This window comes from Mauremys reevesii, linkage group 22 (genome assembly GCF_016161935.1).
Source record: "Mauremys reevesii isolate NIE-2019 linkage group 22, ASM1616193v1, whole genome shotgun sequence".
Taxonomy (NCBI): domain Eukaryota; kingdom Metazoa; phylum Chordata; order Testudines; family Geoemydidae; genus Mauremys; species Mauremys reevesii.
In genome coordinates this window covers 11,580,644-11,602,094 of record NC_052644.1, presented here as the reverse complement: position 1 = coordinate 11,602,094, position 21,451 = coordinate 11,580,644, and the positions used below count along the sequence as shown (strand labels likewise).

General features: G+C 48.8%; 1 non-coding gene and 1 pseudogene across 1 annotated transcript; one reads left to right on the top strand and one right to left on the bottom strand.

The window, feature by feature from the left end:
* Positions 1-399: 399 nt before the first annotated feature.
* Positions 400-21,451, top strand: part of LOC120388902 — a 194,104-nt pseudogene continuing 173,052 nt past the window's right edge.
* On the bottom strand, positions 12,834-12,905 carry TRNAV-UAC. The gene has a single exon. It is a non-coding gene; the product is annotated as a tRNA-Val (tRNA).

Below are 21,451 nucleotides of genomic sequence, written 5' to 3'. Positions count from 1 at the left end.
ATGTTGAGCAAGTGGATAAACACAGAGAATTATCGCAAAGACCGAAAAGGAATGTGTCCAGGAGTCATGAGCAGGGAAAATCCTGTGAGATTCAGCACAGACCAGAAAGAGAGCAGGGAAACCAGCCAGGGGAGACAGTGGGTAAATTTATTTCCTCTCGGGGAACTCTGAAAGACCTTAAGGAAACCACAACCCAGCAGGAAATCCTCATGGGAAAGAGAAAAAATACATGCACTGAGTGTGGAAAAACCTTCACTCACAGTTCACGCCTTTCTGTTCATCAGAAAATCCACACAGGAGAGGCCCCATGAATGCCATGAGTGTGGGAAAAGCTTCACTCACAGCTGGCACCTTATTAGTCATCAAAGAATCCACACAGGAGAGAGGCCCTATGAATGCAGTGAGTGTGGGAAAAACTTCAGTCGCAACTGGCACCTTATTAGTCATCAAACAATCCACACAGGAGAGAGGCCCTATGAATGCAGCGAGTGTGGGAAAAAATTCATTTACAGATCAGCCCTTTCTCTTCATCAAAGAATCCACACAGGGGAAAGACCCTACGAATGCAGTGAGTGTGGAAAAGCCTTCAATCGCAGCTCGCACCTTATTAGTCATCAAACAATCCACAGAGGAGAGAAGCCCTATGAATGCAGTGAGTGTGGGAAAACTTCACGGACAGATCAGCCTTTTGTAGACATCAGAGAATCCACACAGGGGAAAGACCCTACCAATGCAGTGAGTGTGGGAAAACCTTCAGTCGTAGCTCAAACCTTATTACCCATCAGAGAATCCACACAGGGGAGAGGCCCTATCAATGCAGTGAGTGTGGGAAAACCTTCACTAGCAGCTCAGACCTTTCTAAACATCAGAGAATCCACACAGGGAGAGGCCCTATAAATGCAGTGAGTGTGGGAAAACCACCTCTTGGCACTCAAGTCATGTTAGCCATCAGATAATCTGCAAGGAGATAAACACTATACAAACCTCTAGGGCTATCAATACTTTTTTTTTTCTTTAATACTTTTCCTGATCCGGGAGGTCCCGGATGACTGGAAAAAGGCTAATGTAGTGCCCATCTTTAGAAAGGGAAGGAGGAGGATCCGGGGAGCTACAGGCCAGTCAGCCTCACCTCAGTCCCTGGAAAAATCATGGAGCAGGTCCTCAAGGTATCAATTCTGAAGCACTTGAAGGAGAGAAAAGTGATCAGGAACAGTCAGCATGGATTTACCAAGGGCAACGCATGCCTGACTAATCTAATTGTCTTCTATGAGAGATAACTGGGTCTGTGGATGAGGGAAAGCAGTGGATGTGTTATTCCTTGACTTTAGTAAAGCTTTGATACAGTCTCCCACAGTATTCTTGCCAGCAAGTTAAAGAAGTATGGGCTAGATGATTGGACTATAAGGTGGATAGAAAGCTAGCTAGATCGTCGGGCTCAACGGGTAGTGATCAATGGCCCTCCAAACTCACCCAGCCTGCTGGAACCTAAGGACCCTCCTCTGAGCTACAGTAGCCATCCTAACCCATGAATTCCTTCAATGTGTCCCCCTCTGGGGTCCAGACCGAATCATCAGATACTCAGTGAAATCCCAGATCCCCTCTTCCTGAGGTATCCCACGTTACTAGTTTTACTGTGGACCATTGCTACTGTATCTCGCACAGCACTTGAGTACAGTTGTCGAACAAGCAAAAATTTATTTAATGACAGAGATTTAAACAAACAAATGTGAGTGTTGGAAACCAACCGTTACCAACTAAACAAAATCAGAAAATGGAACCTGTACTTTTTAATAGTTACTTTCCTTTCCTATCTAAGTAGATTCTCACCTCACACGTCAGTCAATTTCGCTGATTGCTAGTCCCTAGGAGCCAGGGCCCTGCCTTTCATGAACCATCACTGGTCATTAGGAATCTCCTTGGTGAATGGACCCAGAGAGTTTTTCTCCACCCTGTCATAAACTGAATCAGTCTTTTTTCTTTATTGACAGAAAGGACGATCTCCTCATTTTCATATTGTCCTTGTCACTTCCATAGGGTTTCAATGTCTATAGTTTGTCTTTGATGGTTTTCCGTTGGCTTTTCTGGGTTGGTGCAAAGGTTGACAATGGAGCAACAGTTGAGGAACCAGGTGATCAGACAGCTGGCTCAGCCCTCCATATTAGTAACTTTCTCATATATAGGGGGATGGGTCAAATTTGGAACTGATGTCATGACTCGCTTCCCAGAGGGGATCAATCTGTCTAAGGCTGTGTCTACACTTCAAACACTGGAAATATTCTTCTGACAACTTAACACTGTCTATAGTGGGGCTCAGGTCACATTAACTACTTCTCTCAGTGGAGAAGACTTTTCACACCATTGAGAGGTGTGGCTCTGCCAACACAGATTTCAACATAGACCAGCCTTTAGATGGCTTGTTGACCTGAAAAGCAATGGATTTCAACTTTTTGCTTTATATTGATTGTTGATGAGTGCAGCTTTTCTACATGCTGGACACATCCTATGACAGAGGTCATGCCTTTCCTTTGCAAATTAGAGAAGTGGGGAACTCAGTGACCATTACAGTCTAAGTGGGTAAAAACTGATTATTCAGAATCAGGACAAGAGATTCTCCCATCACATTCTCCTCTGATCCATTCAAACCTGATTCACTCTGCCCTGTCTCAAGAGTCAGTTATGTTGTTTACAAAATTTTTAGTATCCTAGCATCCCCATAATGAGGGGAAAACGCCCACCTTGCCAAAAGTGGCTTTACAATAGATGGAACTGGGGATTTAAACTCCAAATGATCACACTGTGTTTGGGATCCATTTGAATTCCCCTTTCAGGACTTTGACACTTTCATCTCCGGTCATAGTGACTCTGGTATAGGATTAAAGAAGTCAAAACATCATCTGCAAGCACAGACAAAGGAGAATGCTTCATCACAGAACACATTGAGAAGTGGATGGATAGAATATGATGAAGATAAAACTGCATGGCTCAGGCAAAAGGTAACAGTTCTGCAGTGATGGGGAAGGAGGGATTCTCTGAGTCACCCCATCTCCTTCCAGTGTCACAGAAGCTGAAATTATACTTTCTTTCCTGCCCCTGCTCCTCTTCATTTACATATAATTTTAAAAATTCCCAATATAACTGCTCTTCAGCACAACCCAAAGCAATGTGAGAACTGGCAATGATGCATTCTTTATCATTGGTGACTCTAACAATAACTTTGCAATAGGAGGAATGGTATAAATGTGATGCTCCTAGTTCCTGATAGGAAGGGCACATTCAGATTACTTGTGGGACAATAGAAAGGACAAATGGGTCCATCTCAAAAGAGAGCAAACTGCAAAAAGCAAAAATGGGGCACTCATGTGGATAAGCTGAGGGATAATGGTGCTGCAAACAGTTCAAAGAGCTTTAAAAGTTACTATGTGGGAATCGTAGAATATCAAGGTTGGAAGGGACCTCAGGAGGTCATCTAGTCCAACCCCCTGCTCAAAGCAGGACCAATTCCCAACTAAATCATCCCAGCCAGGGCTTTGTCAAGCCTGACCTTAAAAATCTTTAAGGAAGGAGATTCCACCACCTCCCTAGGTAACTCATTCCAGTGCTCACCACCCTCCTAGTGAAAATGTTTTTCCTAATATGCAACCTAAACCTCCCCCACTGCAACTTGAGACCATTACTCCTTTTTCTGTCATGAGGTACCACTGAAAACAGTCTAGATCCATCCTCTTTGGAACCCCCTTTCAGGTAGTTGAAAGCAGCTATCAAATCCCCCCTCATTCTTCTCTTCTGCAGACTAAATAATTCCAGCTTCCTCAGCCTCTCCTCATAAGTCATGTGCTCCAGCCAGCCCCCTAATCATTTTTGTTGCCCTCCACTGCCAAATGCAAAAGTCCCTCTTCCTTGTGGCAGGTGGTAACAAGGAGACTCTCAGCCCTCAGCACCCTGAGAAGGGTCACAATGTGTCTTTGTTGATCCACCTGTCAGATCCACACAGGGAAAGTTCCTATAGCATAAAACTCTGCCCTATGAAATCATGGAACATATGCTCTTCGCTCTGTGAAAGCATGTAAAGAATCCAAGCGCTGGAGGACAGGGTTTGGGTCCAGAGTGACCTAGAAAAATTGGAGGATTGGGCCAAAAGAAATCTGAGGAGTTTTAACAAGGAGAAATGCAGTCCTGCACTTAGGATGGAAGAATCCCATACACTGCTACACACTGGGGACTGACTGAGTGAGGGGGGATTTGATAGCAGCCTTCACCTACCTGAAAGGGGTTCCAAAAAGAATGGAGCTAGGCTGTTCTCAGTAGTGGCAGGTGACAAAGCAAGGAGCAGCACATCACATTTGGCAGTTGAGCTATTCCTTAAGATCCAAAGTGATAGTGAGAAGTCTGACGATGATAGTGAGTCACGTCATGTGTATGACATGAAATTGTTTGTGGCATTCATGGACATGCTTAGCACCATGGAACACTGCTTTTGGGCTCGGGAAACAAGCACTGAGTGGTGGGATCACATCATCATGGAAGTCTGGGATGACGAGCAGTTGCTGCAGAACTTTCAGATGAGAAAAGCTACTTTCATGGGACTGTGTGAGGAGCTCGTCCCCACCCTGCGGCACAAGGACACAAGATTGAGAGCTGCCCTGCCAGTGGAGAAGCATGTGGCTATTGCAATCTGGAAGCTGGCAACTCCAGACAGCTACTGATCAGTTGCGAACCAGTTTGGAGTGGGAAAGTCGACCGTTGGAATCGTGTTGATGCAAGTTTTCAGGGCCATTAATCGCGTCCTGCTAAGAAGAACCGTGACTCTAACATAACATAAACATAAGAACGGCTGTACCGGGTCAGACCAAAGGTCCATCTAGCCCAGTATCTGTCTACCGACAGTGGCCAATGCCAGGTGCCCCTGAGGGAGTGAACCTAACAGGCAACGATCAAGTGATCTTCCTCCTGCCATCCATCTCCATCCTCTGACGAACAGAGGTTAGGGACACCATTCTTACCCATCCTGGCTAATAGCCATTTATAGACTTAGCCACCATGAAATTATCCAGTTCCCTTTTAAAAATTGTTATAGTTCTAGCCTTCACAACCTCCTCAGGTAAGGAGTTCCACAAGTTGACTGTGCGCTGCGTGAAGAAGAACTTCCTTTTATTTGTTTTAAACCTGCTGCGTGTTAATTTCATTTGGTGACCCCTAGTTCTTGTATTATGGGAATAAGTAAATAGCTTTTCCTTATCCACTTTCTCCACACCACTCATGAGTTTATATACCTCTATCATATCCCCCCTTAGTCTTCTCTTTTCCAAGCTGACGAGTCCTAGCCTCTTTAATCTTTCCTCGTATGGGACCCTCTAAACCCTTAATCATTTTAGTTGCCCTTTTCTGAACCTTTTCGAGTGCTAGAATATCTTTTTGAGGTGAGGAGACCACATCTGTACACAGTATTCGAGATGTGTACCATGGATTTATACAAGGGCAATAATATATTCTCAGTCTTATTTTCTATCCCCTTTTTAATGATTCTTAACATCCTGTTTGCTTTTTTGACCGCCTCTGCACACTGCGTGGACATCTTCAGAGAACTATCCACAATGACTCCAAGATCTTTTTCCTGACTCGTTGTAGCTAAATTAGCCCCCATCATACTGTATGTATAGTTGGGGTTATTTTTTCCAATGTGCATTACTTTACATTTATCCACATTAAATTTCATTTGCCATTGTGTTGCCCAATCACTTAGTTTTGTGAGATCTTTTTGAAGTTCTTCACAATCTGCTTTGGTCTTAACTATCTTGAGCAGTTTAGTATCATCTGACTCTGGGTAATGTGCAGGACATTGTGGATGGCTTTGCACAAATGGGTTTCCCTAACAGTGGAGGGGCGATAGATGGGACGCATAGTCCTATTCTGGCACCACTCCACCTAGCTTCCGAGTACATTAATCGGAAGGGGTATTTCTCTATGGTTCTCCAGGCGCTTGTGGATCACCATGGGCGTTTCACTGACATTAATGCAGGCTGGCCCAGAAAGGTGCATGATGCACGCATCTTTCGGAACACTGGCCTGTTCGGGAAACTGCCGGCCGGGACTTTTTTCCCAGACTGGAAGATCACAGTAGGGGACGTCGAAATGCCCATTGTGATCCTTGGGGATCCCGCTTACCCGTTAATACCGTGGCTCATGAAACCGTACACAGGGAGCCTGGACAGCAGCAAGGAATGGTTCAACTACAGGCTGAGCCGGTGCCAAATGACTGTGGAGTGTGCTTTTGGCCGTTTAAAGGGGCACTGGTGATCTCTGTATGGGAAGCTGGACTTGGAGGAAAGCAGCATCCCCGTGGTTATATCCGCGTGCTGTACCCTCCCTTGTGAAGGGAAGGGTGAAAGATTCAGTCAGGTATGGACCTCCGAGATTCAACGCCTGGAGGCTGAATTTGCACAGCCAAAGAGCAGGGCTACTAGAGAGGCCCAGCACAGGGCTACAAGGATATGCCTTGAGGGAGGAATTTGAGGCTGAAAACCAACAGTAATGTTTGGTGCCTTGCACGGGAGTGAAGTGCAGTGGTTACAATGTTAGTAGGAGTCTGTTTCCTAAGCTGATTTGCAGTGCCTATTTCTTTCCTGGGCTAAGGTATCTAACTTTCTGCAATAATAAATACTGTTTTCAAAGCCAAAAATTCATTTATTGAAGACACACAACTTTTTTGGAATCTGAAAGGGCAAGGGGGTGGGGTGGGGTACAATCACAGATTTGCATATGTCCTGTCTGGAGTGCTGTGCAATGACTGCTGCACTTCAGAATGGCTATACTGCATGGTGATGGGGTTGAGTGCAGAGGGTAAGGGTCGTAGTTCTCAGGGCTGGTTGGTGAACGTACAGGTGTTGGAGGCAGCTGGTAGTGGTAAGAACCCGGATACTGGGGAAGGGGGTTGTCATAGGTCTTACCCCACTTTGAACTTTAGGGTACAGATGTGGGACCTGCATGGACACTTCTAAGCTTAATTACCAGCTTAGATCTGGTATCGTTGCCACCATCCAGAATTCTCAGTGTCTGGATCACTCCCTTTCCCCTCAAAACCTTCCCCTCCCTGGGTAGCCTTGAGAGACTCCTTCACCAATTCCCCGATGAGTCCAGATCCAATTCCTTGGATCTTAACACAAGGAGAATTTAACCATCCCCGCTTCTTTCCCCCACCAATTCCTGGTGAGTCCAGATCCAATCCCCTTGGATCTTAAAACAAGGAAAATCAATCAGGTTCTTAAAAAGGCCTTTAATTAAAGAAAAGAAAGGTAAAAAGAAAAAAAAACCTCAGAGACAGCATATCAGCTAATCTCACAGACAACTTGAAAACACAGGATGTTCCCCTGGGCAAAAATCTTAATACACACAAGAATACCCAAATTTGATAATTCCCTTAATTTGCACCAAGACAAGTACAAAAGAAAATAAACATAAACCTATTGTTTTCTAAAACTGACTACTCTGATAAGAGGCTGGTTCCTTGATCTTTTTCACTCCGGCTGAAACTGAAAACTTGACTAAACAAAGAAAACTTCCCTCCTTCCTTTTGAAACATCTTGTTCCCCTATTGGTTCCTCTGGTCGGGTGTCAGCTAGGCTAGGTGAACTTCTTAGAATCATAGAATCTCAGGGTTGGGAGGGACCTCAGGAGATCATCTGGTCCAACCCCCTGCTCAAAGCAGGACTAAACCCAACTAAATCATCCCAGCCAGGGCTTTGTCAAGACTGACCTTAAAAACCTCCAAGGAAGGAGATTCCACCACCTCCCTAGGTAACCCATTCCAGTTCTTCACCACCCTACTAGTGAAAAAGTTTTTCCTAATGTCCAACCTAAACCTCCCCCTCTGCAACTTGAGACCATTACTCCTTGTTCTGTCATCTTCTACCACTGAGAACAGTCTAGATCCATCCTCTTTGGAACCCCCTTTCAGGTAGTTGAAAGCAGCTATCAAATCCCCCCTCATTCTTTTCTTCTGCAGACTAAACAATCCCAGTTCCCTCAGCCTCTCCTCATAAGTCATGTGCTCCAGTCCCCCGCTGGACTCTCTCCAATTTATCCACATCCTTCTTGTAGTGTGGGGCCCAAAACTGGACACAGTACTCCAAATGAGGCCTCAACAGTGCTGAATAGAGGGGAATGATCACATGGGTGTGGAGCTAACATGGGGGCACAAGGGAAAGAGCTTTGGGACAAGGGCGGCGGGGTGGCAGTGGTAGTGCTCCGCCTGCATGGCTACGAGCACCTGGAAAGAGTCTGCTTGGCGCTCCAGGATGCTTATCAGCCGCTCCATGCATTGCTTCCTTTGCACTGCGTTTTCCTTGCAGATCCTGCTTTCCCTCTCCCTCCACTCCTGTGCTTTTTGATTCTCTGTGAGAGATTGGTGCATCACTTCTTGCAGCATGTTTTTGCTTTTTTTTGCAGCGTTGTAAAACAGAAGGTTTATTAGTGGTCTGGAATACAGTCTGGGAAAGTTCTGTGTTAGCACAGGAAGCAGGAAGATTCAGCAAAGTCCATCTTGGGGAGACCCAGAACTCAGGGCCCGGGCTCTTCCCTCGAGTCCCAAAACCCAGAGCCCGGGCTCTTCCCTCGAGTCCCAAAACCAGCAGACTCCTTGCTTCCAATAGCCCAACTCCGCCAGGCCCTTTGCCCCTCTTCTGTCCTTTGTTCTGTTTCCCTGGCAACCTGGTAACCTGGCTTCCAGCTCTTTCTTTGTTCTCTGAAGGACATAAATCCACACCGTGTAGAGGTCAAGCATAGGAGTTTATTACACACAGTGCTGGCGGAGTGTCACCTGTGTATTAGGCTCAGAGACACTGTCAATCAGTCGATTACAATAGAATATATAGTTTTTCCATGGGTGGGGGAAAGTGACGGGGTAGGTAGTTCCACACCCCAGGATAGGTTTTGCAGCAAGACAAGATAAGCACATTAGCCGATGGTTAACAGGTTACATAATGTCTCCACCCATAGTCTCAAGTTAGCAAGTTAACATTTAATTAACACTTTGATAAAATGTTATTATTATAAAATATATATGTTGAATTCTGCTTTGGGGTCCATAGGAATGGAGTAACTCCTTTGATTGTCCAACAGGTAAATGCCTAGAGATTAAAGTAAAGAAACAGAAAGTATATGGCAATAAAGATTGTTTTCTGTGTGTCTTAAGACAGGCATTGGTCCCTGGGAAGGGAGGTGGAAGGATGCCATGTCTTAGACTGACATGTGCCAACTTCTCATAAATTCAAGGTTGGATCTGTGGGAAGAACGTCTCCCTACAGAAGAAGCAAACATAATATGAACAGGGATTCTTTGTTCAATCTGCAACTCTGACTAAGACACAATTATTTAGTTCTTAGCTCCAATGCCTGGCAATTTGCTGACCAGGCCTATCTTAGCAAGATTGACTTTCTGTTTACCCAGCTTTCACTTAGCTCATCACTATTTGCTAGGCCTCTGGTCCCTTGACCATACTCTGGACTTTGGGTCTGGAAAAGAGCTGGCACAATCCATAGACCAGGTTGTTATATAAAATGCACATGGATTTGAACCCTTCACATACAGTAATGGCAAAGTTCTTGGTTCAGGGTTGTAGCAGTGATGGAATAAACTACAGGTTCAAATCACATCTCTGGAGTCCAGCCACAGCTGGGATGGGCCATTGAGTCCTTTGTATAGAGCTTCAGTTTGTAACAAAGTCCCTCCAGAGGTATGAAGCAGGCCCTTTAAATTGCCCCCTGGGGAAGCCGGGCCACCCCAGTGTGGCACACTGGCTCTTTCTGGTAGGCCATATGGGGGCTTGGGCGCGGGGCCTGATTCAGGGGAATCAGGCGAATTGGCCTAAATCTGGCCATGGTGTGGGGCAGGGCAGGACTTGGTCCCATTCTGGGCTCCACCAAAAATTATACAAACCTCCTGCCCCTGTCCAGCCCAACCTTCTGCTGATGCACCTTAGCCCACACCCTTGCAGGGTTTGAAGCTTCCATTGCTTAAATTCCAGGACACTGGGATTTTGGCTCCCGTTTGCCCAGAGGGAACCTTCACCCCACTCCCAACCAGGTTCTCGTCCATGGGATCACTGTAGGGGGACTGGGTCCCGCTATGTCTTTTCTCTCTCTACGATAGGCCAGGGTGCAATAACTGGGGCATCTGAGCACCCAGGACCTTCTGTGGGGCTGCCATTCCCCTCTCCCTTCTATGGTCTCATCTGTCATTGACTCCAGCCTTTTTTCTATCCATTCTCAGCACCATCCCAAGCAAGCTGCACTCACCTCAAAAAGTCAGTGTCCCCTGGAGGGTGTAAATCACTGACCTCTCTGAGCACTAACTGCCCCTCTGTTTCCTTGCCTCTCAGTCTGTGCAGATGGGACCTTTCCCTCCAGTGCTGGAGGATTCACCCTTCTCACCTACCGTTGTCCCAAGCAGCACAGTGGGTGGGAATCTTAAATGTACCAAGGTGACTTAGGAGCAGAACCCAGGGCTGCCCAGAGGGGGGGGCAAGTGGGGCAATTTGCCCTGGGCCCCGGGCTCCACAGGGGCCCGCAAGAGAACAGCTGAGGCTCCCGCCTCTGCCCCTCTTCTGGAGTCTTAGCGCATCAAGCAGCGTCCTCAGACAGTGCGGCAGCATGGCTCTGCCAGGGCCCCTGAGCTCCGCCCGGCTCAGAGCCATGTGTTGAGGGGGAGGGGCTGCGAGCTCCAGGCTGAGCTCAGCTCCCTCCGCTCGGCATGGAGCTCACAGCCCTGCCCCCTGACCACACGGCTCGGGGCTCAGGCCCCACCGGAGACATGCTGCAGCTGTTCAGCGAGGCGCTGAGGCTCCAGGTGAAGAGGGAGCCGGGGGTAAGAGGCTGGGGCTGGGGGTTGGATAAGGGGCAGGGAGTCCTGGGGACAGTCAGGGCACAGGGAGGGGGCGGAGGTTGGGGGCGGTCAGGGGCAGGGAATGGGTGGGTTGGATTGTGGGCATTCTGGCGGGGGGGTGGATAGGGGTTGGGGCAGACAGGGAGCCAGGGTGGGGTCCCAGGGTGGTGGGGGTGGGGGTGAGTGGACAAGGAGCAGGATGGGTCAGGAATTCTAAGGGGGGCAGTCGGGGACAGGAAGTGGGTGGAGGTTGGATAGGGGGCAGGGCCAGGTTGTTTGGGAGGCAGAGCCTTCCCTACCCTAAAGCTCATTCAACAGTTTGAGGCTTGCAGAAGAGCCAAGCTGTTAGCTTTTCCATTAGGGCTACCATCCCTTTCACTTCTCAAATGCCAAGTTATAGTCTATATTTAATTTCAGTGCCATAGGGAGATTCATGTCAGGGGAGGGTAGCTTCATTTAAAATTAGCCGCTGGGAGAGGGATCACATGAAAAGAGCAATATCCTACACCACCTAGCTCCTTCCCAACCCTACCAAGGAAGACCTCCTCCCCACCCTGCATTCCCTGAGGCTTCAGAGGGGTTAATTCAGTGGTTCTCAAACTTTTATACTGGTGACTCTTTCACATAGCAAACCTCTGAGTGCGACCTCCCCCCTTATAAATTGAAAACACTTTTTTTATATATTTAATACTATTATAAGTGCTGGAGGCAAAGGGGTTTGAGGTGGAGGCTGACAGCTCATGACCCCAGTAATAACCTCAGACCACTGAGGGGTCCTGACCTCCAGTTTGAGAACCCCTGGATTAATTTAATTTTAGCACCCTGTGTCCATTCACATGCATGTGCTATTTTGAGCATTTCAGTTTTCACAACATAGGCTCATCCCAGATTCTGGAACAAGCTCAAATGCTCAGTTCGTGGAGTATGTACATAAGCTATACTAAAGACAAACCCACAGTAACCATCTCCAGTTTGTGAGGGCCCCCATGGAGCCAGTCTCTAGGAAACAGATAAATGCATGGAGATTAAGTCCATTAATGGCTATTAGCCAGGATGGGTAAGGAATGGTGTCCCTAGCCTCTGTTTATCAGAGGATGGAGATGGATGGCAGGAGCGAGATCACTTGATCATTACCTGATAGGTTCACTCCATCTGGGGCACTTGGCATTGGCCATTGTCAGTAGACAGGATACTGGGCAGGATGGCCTTTGCTTTGATGCAGTATGGCTGTTCTTATGTTCTAACCTAAATGAACCCAAAGTTATGGAGACAGATATGAGTCAAAGAAGCCAGCAGAGTATCAGAAACCTGGAAAAATCTCTGCCTGGAGGGGCTCAGGTGTTTGGTTACAAGCTGAGGTGGTTCAAAAGTTTTGGATTTGTTTTAAGCAGAGTTTTTTTATTGTTTCTTTAAACCATCAAACACAGCAGCAAATATTTGGCACACACTTCTGAAACCTCAAACCATGTTCAGGTTTTGGCAGACTAATTTCAGCTTTTCAATTAAAAAAAACACAACAAATTTTGAAGGAAAGCAGACATTGTCTGTGATTTTTTTCTGCTTTTAAAAAACCCCTGGTTTTCGATCCAGAAAAAGTTTTGACGGAAAATATTTGTCCAACCCTTTTAATGAGGTTTAGTGCCTTTTAGCACTAGCTGATGCTGAGAACCAGTGATGGGTTTGTGCCGAAATGTGGAAGGTTTATTTTTCCCAGGGGCACCCGTGGGGGGGAGCGAGTGGGGCAATTTGCCGTTGGCCCCGCAAGGGCCACCAGGAGAATATAGCATTGCAATTTTTTTTATAGAAGAGGCCCCCAAAATTTCTTTGCCCCAGGCCCCCTGAATTCTCTGGGTGGCCCTGACAGAACCCCTCCCCAACCAGCACATGCCCCTCACTGAGCAGAATTGAAACTTCTGCAGGGAGATTGATGAGCAAAGCAGCTGGGTGAAGGAAGAACCTGGAGATGTTGGGAATTGAACCCAGAGCCTCATACATGTAAAGTATATGCTCTACCACTGAGCTACATCCCCAGATGAGCTGTGGGGGCTATGGGTTAACACTCAGAGCCCTCCTGTTTCCAGAGCATCCAGCAACCTAAAAGCAGCATGGGGGACACAGTCCCTGCTCTGAGGGCCAATCCTGCTGTCCTGGAGGCAGCTGGTTCATAGGGGTCACTTTGCAGCAGGGCCAGATTCGATGTGTGGGGCAGAAAGTGGGTGCCCTGGACTCAGGGTGCAGAGATACACTCAGCCCTCTCCCCTGCATTGGGTGGGGGGTGCTGCCACCCCCTGATGGAAGGTAATGGGAGTGTGAAAATCTCAACACCTGACCCTGGTGGTAGAAGTGGTGTGGGGAGCTCCAGGTGTTTTCAGGATCTGCTATTTCCACCTGCCTGTGAAGTCCAGCTTTCCCCAGCACATTCACTGTGCCGCAGTTGGGTCACTGTTTCCATGGCTGCACAGCAAAGAATCACTCCCAGTTTCCCTTCTGTCTGCAGCAGGATAAGCCTGTGTCGGTGGTTAATTAATGAGTTGGATCTATTTGTAGATTGTTATTCATTCCCCACCTTGACAATTCACACAGTCCCTTTCCTACTCAAATCCCCAGCACCTCAGTGACCCCAATAGCAGGGGTTGAGTTTTCTCTGAGGCCCTGAGATTTTCAGGTTCTTTCCTCCACCTGGAGTGAACTCAGCTTTTCCCCATCCCAGAAATTCCATGAAATAACAACAGGAGCATAAAGAAAGAGGGGAGGGAACATCTCACAGCCAGGGCTAGATGTGCCCAGGGCCCCCAATTTGTCCATTGTTTCCATGGAATTTGGCCCCCTGCTTTTCACAAGGGACAGAGAAAGATCTTGCTGTTCCTGTGTCTGTGCAAAGAAAACTGTGCTTCTGTATGAAAGAGAGGTTGGAAATGGCCCCATGATGGGACAATATCCTCAGGATTAAGACCTGAGGCTGAGAACTGATAAAACTCCACTCATCTGTGATTTAACAAATTCTCTTCCATGGAGACACTGGGAACTTGTGACACTGAGCTAGACTCTGGGGGTTCAGGCTGCTTTAACTCTTGGTAAAAACATGAACTTGATTCCAAGAAGGGAGAGAGGAGAAGCCTGAAACTGACTTTAGTCCCGGACTAGGGTCTCCTGGATAGGTGGTAAGTTCCTTCCCTGCCACCAGGGGACATCAGCTATTGGAGACATACCAGGGCTCAGAGGAAAGGGGATTGTTGCCTGGATTTTATGTGCACAGGGCCTCACTAACTCTAAATCCTCCTCTGTAGCAGGAACATAGAAAGTCAGACCTCAGCCAACAGTAGTACTGGGGTTTGAAAAAGAGATTATTTTTTCCTCCCTTTCAGGAGAAAGAAAGTAAGAGCTGGAAACTCAGGTGTAGAAAACCACTTTGTTCTCTGGCTGAGGAGCTGGAAACCAGGCACAGACGACTGGTGTCTCCTGGAGGGAGGGGCACAATGTCAAGGTTCATCCCCACCCCTTATGATCAACAGCCCTCGCAGCTGTGAACAGTGCAGGGCGAGGAAGCAGCAAAGGCAGCCCTCTCCACTCACCCCCGCAGCTGCTGTGCAGGGAGGGAGCCTGGCAGCACCACATGATGTACCAGGCCATAGCTAACCCAGGTGGGGCAGATGACCCCACACGTGCCCTCTGCAAGTGTTGTCTCTGAAATTAGGAAAACTCGTGAGTTCAAGGCACAGCTGCACACCCAGAGGAAAGCCCAGCACGACACGCCCAGGGTGAAGGGGGTGCTAAAGCCTGGCATCAAACCAGAAACATTTAGATCTTCAATCTAATGCACTCCCAGCTGAGCTACTTTGGCAACGACCAGGAAGGCTTAATACACACGCCGCAGCACATGCTGGGAAGATTTAAATCTGGATGTCACAATGCAGGAGACAAGCAGTGGACTTGGCCCCGGAGGGGCAGGCTGGGGTTTCCTATATCCCAGTCACTCAAACCAGCACCTGCCCCCTCAAGCTGTCACTGGCGCCCCCAGGTCTGCAAGACAAGAGCAGCGGTTCTCACTGGAACAACTCCACCCACAGCTCACAGGCTCCTCCCAGGCCTAAAATAGAAAACCATCTTGCCAGAAAGCAGCCCACTAGGACTCGCCATTGCTTCTTTTCCTTCCACCCAGAACCCCACTTCTTCTCCTGAACTGCAAGTAGCCACCCCTGGGATGCCAAGAGGCAGGCACAGGATTCTACCTCCCAGCAGCCAACTGCACCTCCCCAGGCTTTGCAGAATGAATGGTGATGCTCTACTAACCCCACTTAGCCGCACTGAGGCGCTTAGCTTCTGCCCTGCCTTCCTCAGCTCGACTTTCCTCTTTTGCCCCATTTCTGCCTCACTTCCTCCTTTGGCAAGTCACGCAAAGGAGGCCAGCAGGAACAGCCGGCCTCTGTAGGCCAACCTCCCAGGGCAGAGGAGGCCAAGCCACAAGCCTCCAAAAGGTGACTGGCCTGATTCATCTCGCTTCCCCAGGCTGACGCCAAGGTACTTTCTCCACTGATGTCACCACCTTCTAACGTGCGGGGGTTGGGGTTATTCCAGGGACAGGCCAGTGACAGAAGGAGGAGCGCCATGCTGGACAGCAAGGGGAGCTGGGAAAAGGAAGCTGCTATGTTTCTGCCCGGTTTTGGGCTGAGGCCCTTTCGTGTGTTAGGTAAACGTGATAACCACAACATTACAGAAACGCCATCACAGTGCACTGCCCTGCCCCACCCCTGAAATTCCATGCACTTTCCATGCTCTCCCTGGCACACACCAAGGGGTGAACGTGGAGAAAATGGCGGCAGTTCTTCGATGGGTCAGCTGGAAAAGCAGAGGACTGGAGCCGGGGCTCAGGAAGTCATCCTCACATCACCCTTGTGACTCCAGCTTGAGGGAGAGCTTCTTTTCCTTCCCCTGGCTGAGAAAGAGCAAGAGAACAAAGAAAGGTCAGGTGGGCCAACTGGGTGCAGAAGCCAATGCTGCCATTTTCTGCAGCTAAGCCTGGAATAAGGGACTTGCATGGGGTAAAGGCATTGCTGTGTTTCCAGAAAACAGCCCACTGCTGCAGAATAAAGGATGAAAGAGCCTCCTGAAGCCTGGGATTGAACCAGGGACTGTTAAAGCTTCAGTCTAACGCTCTCCCATCTGAGCTATTTCAGCACCCACAGGGGGGCTTTTTGGGCTGCTGCTTCTCACCTTGAAGCTTATTCTCAATAAAACATCTCTCCAGTCAACATTGGCCAATGCAAGACAGACATCGCTTGCTATTTTAGCACTTGGAAACATCATCAACTAGTCTTTGGATCTCTCAACTGCTGCACTTCAGTTCATGGGGGAAAGGCGAGAGAAGTGACCTTTGAAGTAAAGACCTGGGGTTAATATCTTATTGCTGTCTCGTACTGTAACACTATTTAATACTGGCCCACCCTGTGCTGGAGACAGTTCCATTTCTAGATGTTAGTACATTTCAGTTACGGTTAAAATTAAAAGTTTCTATGTGCTTAAAGGAAATGAATTTTTTTATTTGTTTATATATGGCATGAATAAATACAGATTTACACATCCTAGCATGAAAAGTTATTATCTTATATGATAGAGTAAATCGTGCATCCAAATTGTGCATCAAAATCATGAAATGAGCTACAAATGCAATAAAAAAATCAGGTATTCAATGGTCTAACATATGGAGCAGGGGGCGGTGGGGCACTGAAGACACTTCTAGCCTGGGATGCCACTTGGTCTAGGGGAGGCCCTGTCAGGGAAAGCAGGAGTTAGTCTCACATGCCTATTTTCAGGCTGTAATCTGTGGGCGCCCTGCTCTGGGGGAGGGATCGGGGTAGCCCAGACTCAGGGCTGGAACAGGCCCCTGATTGAGGGGGTGGCTGCATGGTTTACAGTGCTCTGATGTCTCAGACAATGTCTATCTCCCAAAGCCTCAGATCTGCGTCCCCAGAAGGCTCCTGCGCTGCCTCCACTCCTTTCACAGTCTATAGCAAGGAGCAGCAGCAAGGGTCAGGAATGAGCCCATAGGGCACTAGGTGGGTGGCAGAGGCTTCAGGAGGAAACCCAGCACCTAAAGCAGGGGGGGATATGAGGCTTTTTCTCTTTCCTTAGCCACATGCTATAGCACCGAGAGCTCTTTGAAATGCCTCCCCGCCCACAGCCTGGGAAAGGGGAAGGATTCTCAGGTTCTAGCTTGATTTGAATGAGGATCACTGGACCCTAGAACCATTCACTGCCCTTTCCTAGGGAAACCTGTGATGCACAGAACGGGGCTGAGATAAATGCTGACAGGAGTCAGGAATTGCTCCCCTGGAATAGCAGCAGGATTGGGCAGCTGGAAATCTCACCAAAGAAGCTGAAGCCTTGGTGGGTCAGACATAGATGTCCCAGGTACTGCATGGGAGGTTTTGGTTTCTTTTCTGGACAATAGCAGTGAGAGTTTTATTGCCTCAGTATTTCAGTAGAAAAATTTAGACCCAAACTGTGTATGGTCGGGAGGTCGATAGCAGTGTCTTTGAGTTCGATTTAGTTTGTTTTCTCATTCTCATTGTAAAAGCCTTTGATGATTTTGATGGGAACAATGTTTGTACAAGGTCAAGGAAAAGAAAGAAAAGTTAAAAATCTGCATTGGAGTGAGGGGGTCTCAGTGGGCCAGGACAGGGGTGGAGATTTTCCTGGGGAGGGGGTTAAGGGATAAATGAGAGGCTTTCGTGGGAACACAGGGGGATGTTTTGCAGTTTATTTTTTTCAAAGGGAAACCTCCCCACTTTCCCTGTGCTGCTGCCCAGCTCAGACCCCACTGACACCTCTGTGACGAAGTGGGAATTTTCTGATAGTTTTGCATATTGTTTCCCCTATTTGGTGCACGATTACCTAGGTCCAAAATGTGGGGTGCACCCTGCCAGGGGGAATGGAGTAACATTCAGGGGGATGCAATTGGGCCCAGGCCAGCCCCCATGGGGGGTGGGGAGGGGGAGCCACCCAGCTCTGCTCTTGGCCCCAGCCCCAGCTGCTGGCCCTGGCTGCCGCCACCAGTCCTGGGGCTCCACTCCCAGCCCCACTCTGCGGGCTCCACTCCTGGTCTCTGCCCCCACCCCCAGAGCTGGCCCCTGCCTCAGCCCCCTTACCCCATCTGTGTGCCTTCCCCCATAGCTGCGGCCCCACTCCCAGCCATGACTTGGGGGAGCATGGACAGGGGTGGGGGGGCCATGACCCTGAAATGCTTTGGGACCATTGATCTCAGTGGTGGGACAAGGGTGTTAAATCTTGGCAGAGACCCGTAAGGGGCAGATGTGGCTGCTGTCTAGCTGCCTGGGGCCAGACAATGGCCACAAATTCTGTCTCCTAGCAACCGATGGCTGGGGTGCACCTGCTGCAAGAGGCCAGCTGGCTGGGACGAGTTGGAGAACAAAGAATGAGGTGGAGGCCAGGTGACCAGGTTGCCAGGGAAACAGAACAAAGGACAGGAGAGGGGCAAAGGGCCTGGCTGAGTTGGGCTGTTGGAAGCAAGGAGTCTGCTGGTTTGGGGACTTGAGGGGAGAGCCCAGGCTCTGAGTTTGGGGTCTCCCCAAGATGGACGTTGCTGAATCTTCCTGCTTCCTGTGCTAACACAACTTTCCCAGGCTGTATTCCAGACCACTAATAAACCTTCTGTTTTACAACGCTAGCTGAGAGTCACTGGTGATTGTGGAAGTTGGGGCTGCATGATTCCCCTGTGGGGGGTGTGTGTGTAAGGTTTTCCCAGGTGTCCTATTCAGATGGACTCACAACAGGAAGGTCTCGGGATGGAACAGGGATGCTGAAAGGTCCAAGGTTGGTCTGAGGAGCTGCTGAAGCCAAGGAGACTTCCCCCAGTGAGAGTCTGTGGGAGGAAAGACTTGGACCTGTGAACTTTGTGAACCTGTGAATGTGAAGTGACCAAGTGGTGAGTTAACAATGATGCTGTTGCACAGGATTTGGTGAATAGAATGATCTGATTTATATTCAACCTTGGAAGTAAATAGATTGTTACATCAGTCAGAACAGCCTGGTTTGGCTTGGTTGGTTGGTTGATGGGTTGGCTGCTTTCCCTGGTAAATTGCAGAGCATTCAGAGAAGAGCCACAGGAATGATTAAAGGCTTGAGCAGGGAGAGAAGTTTAAAAAAATCCTGCAGCCCAGGATAACTTCCCACTGATGGCAATGGGAATTTAGCCTTTGTAACTAGCTGCTGGTACCTGAGGTCTCAGATATGAATTAAACTGGTGGCAAACACAGCTTCATCCAAAGAAGTGAAGGATGCAAGTCAGGCCTGCACAACTCGTAAAGCGGTGAGCGCCATATTACTCCAAAGAAAACTGCTGAGAGTTGAACCCCCAGCCCTGCCGACCCCGCCAGCACCGCCAAGCCCCGAAACATCCCCAGTGTCACCCAGCCCCGAAATACTCCCCCCACCCAGCACCACCCACTCCGCATAAACAAACCCTCCTTCCCCAGGGCAGCCCCACCGAAACACTGAACCTTGGTAATATGTTATAGCAGGCCCCTAAGGTAGTATAATTAAGGTAAAAGAAAAATGTGTTTTTGCTAGAAGTAGAATAAGATCTTCCCTCCACTTGGTAATCAGTTGCCCTGTTGAGTGAATGAGGTGTGACTGAGGAAGGCGTAGAAGGCAGCACCTCCAGACAGCTGCAACCCTTGGAGAGGGGCTGGGTGCCTGACCAGATCAGTAGAACAGGTCAGTCACTGACTCCTCGCTCGCCTCCTCACCCCCTGCCACTGCCTGCTCACCCGCTTGCCTCCTCAGCCCCACACCCGCCCGGCTCGCCTACTCAGGCCCTGCCACTGCCCGCCCACTCGCCTCCTTAGCCCCCCACCCCCTCGGCTCGCCTCACTCCCCGCCACTGTTCACCCACCTCTTCAGCCCCCCTCCCTCACCCACCGCTTGCCTACTCACCCCCACAGGCCGCACTGTGAGCCCACCTATGCACCCCCCACGGGCCACATGTTGTGCAGGCCTGCGTTAGAGTATCTTTTGGTTTAGCTTGTGAATTTTCCCTGTGCTAGAAGGGAGGTTTATCCCTGTTTTTTGTAACTTTAAAGTTTTGCCTAGAGGGGAAATCCTCTGTGTTTTGAATCTTTTTGTTACCCTGTAAAGTTATCTTCCATCCTGATTTTACAGAGGTGATTCTTTTATTTATTTATTTATTTTTTAAAATAAACTTCTTTTAAGAACCTGATTTTTTTTCAGTGTGCAGGCCTGATGTAAGTGAAAGAGCAAAGCTGGCCATCTGGGGAGCTGCTGCAGTCCCATCACCACAGCTGGAAGGGAGAAGAAGAAAAACTCCCTAAAGTGCTGGGAGCAGCCCTGAGAAAAGGAAGTTTGGCCATGAGATCAGCAGCAATAAATATGAAATGAAGGAGTGCTTTCTCCTCTGTGCAGACATGTTTGAATTGTGTTACTTTACTACAAGACAAAACTTTAAAATATCCTGCTCTAATTTCAGGATGGGTCTGTAAATATAATTGGTCTCTGTGGGAAGTGGGACATTCAAAATTCCCAAGGGCTAGTACCAGCTAGAGAAAGTTGTCACATGGGCCGGGCAGAGAAGCAGCTTTAATTAAGGTCACTGCCCAGCACAGAACCCCCAATGGGGGAGCAGCAGCTGCTAAGCCTGGTCTCCCAGATCACAATGGAGGCTGCAGTGTCTGACCCAGGAAGCTGAACCCCAATATCCTGAGCAGAGAGGGACAGAGCGATTGAGCAGCCTTCCCTCCTTTAGCTCTCTGGGGAGAGCAGCTAATGAGAGCCCCTCCTCACAGGGAGAATTGCTGATCTCATTTGTCAATCTGGAGTCACTCCTTGTCTTTCTATTCAGTGACTCTGGATTAACAATGGTCTCAATGAAACCAGATTTCAGAAAGAATAAATCCAGAATGACCATTGTGTGGCAGTGCTGACCCCCTTCCCACCTCCCTCACCCCCCACATCTAGGACAAGGACTGGGGGAACAAATTTTCCCAGTGGAACCAGAAGTTCCTGCAGTTTTCAAGAGAAGAGAAAAGCAAAATCTGTGATTTCACCTCACAGTGTTCGAGAAGTGGATAGAAAGTTATCACAGTGACCGGGCATTTGGCTGGGGAATGCCAGGCAGTGCTTGGAGCCAGGATTCTTATACAACCAGAGAGAAGGAACATGTTTAGTAGCAACCCCAGAGCCTCCATCCAGGGGCCCCAGTACCCACAGCCCAGACCCTCAGCCAGGGTCCCATCAGATATTCCTGTGCCCAGCCCCCAGAGTCCATGGCCAGGGACCCCAGATACCTCTCAGAGTCCCACCGGCCAGGGAACCCCCACCAGACCGTCACTACCAGGTTAGGAATCCCAAAGGGTTCCCCCCACCAAGAGTCCCCAGCAGCAAGCGACCACCCCAATGGGACCCTTGCACTGGGAAGTCAGTCCCTCACTGACTGCCTGCCTAGGATTCCCAGTGCCTGCCTAGGACCACCCACCTGTCCTCCACCAGGATCTGCAGTGCTGTTTGCCTGGAACCCCCTCCTCTCCCCAGAGGGTCCCACTGA